This window comes from Acomys russatus, chromosome 27, assembly GCF_903995435.1.
Source record: "Acomys russatus chromosome 27, mAcoRus1.1, whole genome shotgun sequence".
In the NCBI taxonomy this organism is placed as follows: domain Eukaryota; kingdom Metazoa; phylum Chordata; class Mammalia; order Rodentia; family Muridae; genus Acomys; species Acomys russatus.
The window spans coordinates 43,623,421-43,630,487 of record NC_067163.1 but is presented as its reverse complement, the minus strand read 5'-3'; the positions used below and the strand labels follow the sequence as shown (position 1 = coordinate 43,630,487).

Sequence of the window (7,067 nt, the reverse complement as noted above, 5' to 3'; positions counted from 1 at the left end):
GAGACCTCCTCCCCCTACATATGCTCTTAGATTATCGAGTCTCTTCTTGGTAACTTGCTATCCTTCCTCTGAGTGCCGCCAGGCCTCCCCATCCAGGGGACATGGTCAGAAAAGGGGCACCAGGGTTCATGTGAGAGTCAGATTTCACTCTCCACTCAACGGTGGAGAGTATCATGTTCGTCGGCTAGGTCTTGGTAGGGGTTCAAAGCTTACTGCCTATATTCTCCTTGACTGGTGCCTTAGTTTGAGGAGGACCCCAGGACCCAGATCTGCCTGTCATAAAGTTCTTCTTGTAGGTTTCCAGGACCCTGTGGGTCCTACTATTTCCCCATTCTTCCATGCTACTCTCACCTAAAGTCTCAATCGGATGTCCTCTCCTCTGACCCACTTTCTTGGTAAGTAAAGATTTTCATGGTACGTATCCCTTGGACTAGTGTTTTGATATAAGTGAGTATATACCGTTTGTCTCTTTTTGCTTCTGGGTGAACTCACTCATTATGATAATTTCTAGATCAATCCATTTGTTCACAAAAAACAGTGGTTGGGTGCCACGAAGTAGGTGGCAATGCCTTAACCGTATGTGTGTTGTTAGGCCCAAGGGCCTCTTCCATCCTTGTCAAGGGGAGTGCTCACCTTCTCTCCTCTCATACAACACCCTCATTGCATTCTTAAGATTAGATGCATTTGTCTTCAATTCTTTGCCTTCATTGCTGCCCTCTCCAGCTGTTTATATTTTGATTTACTTTCTTGATATTGAAGGAAAGTTTTGTACTGTGAAGACAACAGCCAATTATAGGTGAAATTCATTTTTAAGAAAGAAGTCTTTGATCCATTTAAACTCTGAGTAGTAGTGGGCACTGGATGCTACTGCTGTACATGTAAAAGTTTTGCTTGTTAAATTCAGCATAGCGTTTCTGACATGGACTCTGTTGCCTGCTCTTCGATCACTCCCCCCTGGCGGGGATGCCTTTCTAGGCCACAGGGGAAGAGGACAAGCTCAGTCCTGATGCAACTTGATGAGCTGGGGATGGGGAGATCCCCTTTTCTGTGGAATATAGGGGGGGGGGATGGGGAAGAGGGAGGGAGGGTGGGACTTGGAGGAGAGGACAGAGGGGCTATGTATGATTGGGTTGTAAAGTGAATAAATAATTAATTAAAAATAGAAATTTAAAATGCTACATAAGGAGATGATGCTGGAAACTGAGAGCACCTTTCTCATTTCGAGGGCTTCCATCTGTTTTGGGATTGACGTTATGGTTCCAGTGTTGTGTTTATCATATAGGATTGTATCTTGTCGGTGGTACCTTGTCCCCAGTGATTCCACTTTACAAAAAGAGCATTTTGCTCCATCTTGAGTGGAAATGCTGAGGCAAGTGATTCCACATTTGGATCACATAAGTAGCTACCATCTGTCCAGCACAAATCATGAGGTCCAGACTGACAAATAATTTATTTATACAAGAAATGATGTAGCTTATGAACTTATTGTTATTCAGTCATTTCTGACATTGCAGAAAGGCCCAAGCATGTCAGTCTATGTTTCTAACACAGCTGGCTTCTGAAATCATTGTCAGTTTGTTGTTGTTTGTTTTTAAAGAATTTTATGTGTGTGTGTGTGTGTGTGTGTGTGAGAGAGAGAGAGAGAGAGAGAGAGAGAGAGAGAGAGAGAGAGGAGAGAGAGAGAGAGAGAGAGGAGAGAGAGAGAGAGAGAGAGAGAGAGAGAGAGAGAGAGAATGAGAGAGAGAGGAGAGAGAGAGAGAGAGAGAGAGAGACTAGGTCAGAGGGACAGCCTCACCTTTAGCCTTGCTTGAGTTGAGTCAGGGTCTCTCTTCCTACTTAGCACTGTTTGTCGCACAATGAAAAGCTGGCTCTCAAATGTCTCATCTTTCTGTAAGGGTGCTGGGACTACAGACAAGCACTTCATATGAGTTGTAGGGATCTGAGCTCTCTCAGGCTCCTGCACCAGGTGTTTTTACCTCATGAGCCATCAGGCCAACCCACCACAGCTTTCATCACACACAACAGTTAACTCCTGTGTTATGTTGCTATGCTTCTAGATTCAAATATTCATAATCTTTTCAGCTCTCATATCCAGGAGGGTGCCAAATGCTGTATCTACTTAAACAAATGTTCTTAGCTATTCTTCTCACTCCCAGTTTCACACAGTATGAAGCTCTCATTGTTAGTTAGAATATTCAATAATCCAAGGCAGGCGTGGGTGGCATGTATGTAATCCCATCAACTGGGAGTGAGGGTTGGGAGATCATGAGCTCAAGACCAGCGCTGGCTATTATAGCAAGACATAGACCAGGCTACGTTACATAAAGAGCCTGTCTGAAACAATGACAATAAAATCAAAGCCAATGGCAGGGCTCCATTTGTTTAAGAATTTGTCACTCAAACCTGAGCACCTGAGTTTGATAGCTGCAACTCATAGTGGAAGGAAATACTGACTCAGAAAGTTGTTCACTGACCTCCACATGTATATTGTGTCACTTACACACTGTACACTGGCCTTTCTGTGTGTCTCTGTATCTGTTTTTCTTTCTCTTACACACACACACACACACACACACACACACACACACACACACACACCTTGAACAAAACCACCATCCAAACCAAGAAATAACACATTTAAAAAAATCCAACAATCCCTAATTGCTTTTTCTGGTACCAGTCTCCCATATTCTGCCAACACCACATCTCACACACTGACCCCCATAGTCAATGACACAGGCAGTTTTCCACTGTAGTGCTCTACTGTCTTTTCATTTCATCCGGGATGAAATGCAGACTCCTTGGCTCAGTATCTCACAGAGTGATCCTCAGAACAGGAAAGCCAGCAAGCGAATAATTTGTTACCAGAACAAAATCTCAGGCCCCACCCAAGACTTACTAATGCAAACACTTCTGCCCACAGATCTTTGACTTAACAAACCTTCTGTGTGGTTTTATTCACACTACAGTTGTTGTACCCTTTCCTCAGCTGGCTCAAGCCCTGTGTTCTGGATACTGTCTGCCTGATTCTTCAGTCTGTCCAACAGTTGCACTGATCACATGACTTACGTCTTCTCTTCTCTTAAATGACAAATGCCAGACTTTAAGACTCTTCTCCCTGATTTGGACACAGCATATACCTTTTTCTTTTTTCTTGGCCAAGAGCTATTATTTTGTCAGTACTCATCTCTAACGCTGTGTGAATTCTGAAAGCTCTCAAGTATGTAGACTAGGCCTCATCCACCTTGGTACTACGTAGCGAGTTAGCTTGGAGAGCCCTATCTCTCTACATAGTGTTAATCTGCAAGCTAGTTGACTATTATACACTTTCAAAAACCAGTTCCTAACTGAGTTTCCATCTATCTGCGTGCATAAAATGACGGTAATTATCTGAGAGACAGACTGATACATTTACCATATGTTATTTCTATTCTCTCTATCCATCTGTTCCAACAGACTCCTTTTACAGCTCCCGATGTGACCCCAAGATTCTGACCAAAGAAAATAATACCTCCCAGGTGAGTTTTTCTCTACCATTCAAAAATCCTATGTTTTATTGCTTCCAGAGCAGTGATTACAATTCTTTCTTCTCTCTCTCTCTCTCTCTCTCTCTCTCTCTCTCTTTCTCTCTCTCTCTCTCTCTCTCAAAGTCCTGTTCCCATTCTTAGTGAGGGAATCCTGTAAGGGACTGAGCCATCTACAGAACTGCTAAGTTAGCACAAATGGAACTATTAAATGCAAACACATTTTTAAAAAATTAGCATGACAGTCATTCGTTTATTTTGGGAAAAGAAAGATATATGTTCATCACTGGTACTGGTTCCTTACTTACTGTTTGGTCAGGGTTATGTGCAGTTGTGTTGGCTGCACGGACAATAGTGGTTGAATTACCTATTTCCTGGTGGCATTTTTGTATAATGCTTGGAAATTAATGCTGTGATTAGATATGGTAGATACGCATTCTGCTATTGAGTTATGTCTCTAACCCTTGCTAATATTATTTAATAAGAATTATAACTGTCCTAAGATGTTCAGATTCTTTGTTCTCTAATCAAATGGCAAGTGAATTGAAAGAAACAATAAATATTCTTAATTATTGAAAGTTATACAAAGCAGAATGAATGAAACTAACATATAAAAATAGATGCAAAATAGGTATATTTGTGAGGTGATGGGGATGGAAGATTGTGTGGATCAGTTTATTATCAAACAGCATGACCAATATGTTAATGACCAATGACTGATATGGATATTTGCCATGGACCAAGATGGCTAATATAAAACATGGCTGACACAGGATGTCTGGAGAACCCAAATATAAACAGCAATGTAATCTTTCCTGTGACTATTTCTTACAGAATGACAGTTTTGTTTGGGTTTTATATAAATATGGCCGTATGGTCAGAGTAGAGAGCCTTCACCAGCCTGATTGTATGTTTCCTCCTACAGGTCTATGTTCCCACCTCCCTTAGCCTGTGTTATAGTCTATGTGGGTGCCTGTCCTTGCATGTGTGTGGTCTTATGTGTTTAAGCACGTGTCCAGGTGCTTGCCTGTATCTGCTTGCCTGTATCTTCTTGCCTAGTAGCCCAGTGTCAATGAATAAAGTTAGGTCTTATGTCCCTCTGACTTCTCTGTTTTTCTTCATTTTCCAGGCCTCTCATGATGCTCCTTAGTTCTTGGCTCAGAGCTCGGACCTCACATTAGGGTTCTTTAGAAAAGCAGAACCAATATAATATATATCATAAAGGGAGATTTATGATGTTGGCTTACATGATTAGAAATGAATAAACCCTCAATTGCTGTTTGCACATTAGAGACCTGAAGGAACCTGTAGCTGTTCCTTTCAACAAGGCATAAAGCTAAGACCAAGAGAAAAAGATAACGCAGCCCACTGTGAAACTGAAAGGTTGCGAATTCCCTGTAGAATGGCTGCATAGGTCCATAACAAAAGGCTGAAGAAACCGGAGCCTAAGAAGCTAAGAAGTACTAAAACAATGATGGCAAAAATAGACACACTTGTTCAGACAGAGTGTAGCTTGCTTTCTCCTTCCATTTTTGGTTCCTGCAGGAACCCAGCCTATTGGTTGGCCCTGTTCACATGCAGGGTGGATTCTCAGTCCCTCATTTCTCCTCATTGTTGGTCCACATGCCAATCATTTCTGGAAGCATCCTCATAAATACCTGTGATTTATTAACGTCATAGGCATCTCTCAAACCACTCAATTTGACAATCAAGATTAATCATTGCGTGGACCAGTGAGGTGGATCAGTGGGTAAAATCACTGCCGTGCATGCTTGAAAAACCTGAGTTTGATCCCCAAACAAAACCAGTCTTTGGAGAACACGGAACCCACAAAGCTATCCTCTGGCTTCAGTGTGTGGGCCATGGCACACGTTGTTTTATGATACTCCCTTATATAGTGCTTCGTCACCGTGCTCTCTACAAGAGAACTTTTCTATTTTAAAGAGTGTAAGTGAGAATAACAAGTCTATACGTTCTGCCATTCTGCGTGTGACCTGGGAGAAAGTCAGGGCTCAGCCAGTTCAGACAATGAGAGCACTTAATTCAGTTAACAACTGAACACCACTTAAATCAGTTAACTGAATTAAGCTTAAGAAATTAAGCAACCAAACCAAAGCATTTCAATGGATGTGCAGAAAATAAAGGGCACATTTCTTAATTCCCTTATCACAAAGTTCGTGGCTGAGTGTTTGTATCAATAAACAATGGGGGATGGAAGGACCTAGAGGGTCCAAGGGCTCCACAAGGAGACCATTAAAGCTGCTGGATCTGGACCCAGTCAGGCCTGCACAAATTCTTGTACCAACCAAGGACAATGCATACAGTAAATCTAGACCCCCTGTTCAGATCATTCTCCATGGCTGTGGGGAGATCAGGGACTGCCTCTGACATGAGATCTGGTGCCCCAATTTGATCCCTTCCCCTTGGTGGGCACACAGAGGAAGGGGAAGCAGGCTATTCAGATGAGACATGATATGCTGTGGTCATGTGGTAGGGGAGGAGGTCCCCTTCTGTCAGAGGTCTAGGGGAGTGGAATAGGGCAGAAGAGGGAGAGAGGGGAACAGGAAGATACAAGTGAGGGGATTACAATCAGGAAGTAATCTGAATAAGTTATAATAAGAAAAGAAAAATTAGAAACACAATAAAAGTTTATTTTTATGTGACACTGGAGCCTTGACAAAGTCACATCCAAGAACTTAGAGAAAACTGTGTATTCTCATGCTTAGGTGTGATCAAGAGTAAATAGATGTGAAAAGAAAGATTGGATAAAGTGACGAGATTTATTAGCAATAACAAGGAGCCTATAATGTGATAGCCACAATATTTACCTACAGAACTGACATCTGGGGTGGGGACAGTGGTTGCTGGGATAACAGACCTTGTGGGACTGTAATTGCATTCGGATTACCATTTGAAATACCCCTCATTGTGACTTTACCTCTAGGGGTGTTCGCTCAGACCTGGCATTAGCTACTGGGGGCTCTGCCCAAGTGAATGCGTTCTTTTACTTCACTTGTGATGACCTGAAGAAATCTCAGGATCATTTAGTGTCACTTTGAAGGGACTCGTTTTGTGAACCATATGAACAGTTTCTCCCATAGATGCCCAGTATGAGTGCTTACTATCACTCTTCAATATTTTTCATTGTGATGGCTAATCTTTTTTATTTTTGCAAGTAGTTATTAATGGTACAGACCAATGGATTTATTATGACATTTCATGCATATATATAAATATATATATATAATATTTGATAATCTTCAACTCCAACTTATTGTATCCTGCATATATTACCTCTAATTTTTTCTTTTAAAAATATTTTTAAATAGTTATACATATATACACGCAAACTATGGAATCTATTTTGTATTGTTTATATGTATATGTCTTGGGAATTGATACCCTAGTATTAGATAACTGATTAGGAAGCTCCTTCCTAGGGAAGACTGAGTCTCCGTCTCTAGCAGTCATTTATTGCCTGTAGCTCTCATGTAGGGGTGAGGCCTAAAGAGATTTTACACATCCATGTTGGTGTTGTCATTG

At 41.5% G+C, this 7,067-nt stretch overlaps 1 non-coding gene across 1 annotated transcript; it reads right to left on the bottom strand.

Moving 5' to 3' along the window:
* Positions 1–529: 529 nt before the first annotated feature.
* On the bottom strand, positions 530–655 carry LOC127210367 (U6atac minor spliceosomal RNA). The gene has a single exon (XR_007833279.1). It is a non-coding gene; the product is annotated as a U6atac minor spliceosomal RNA (small nuclear RNA).
* Positions 656–7,067: the final 6,412 nt, after the last annotated feature.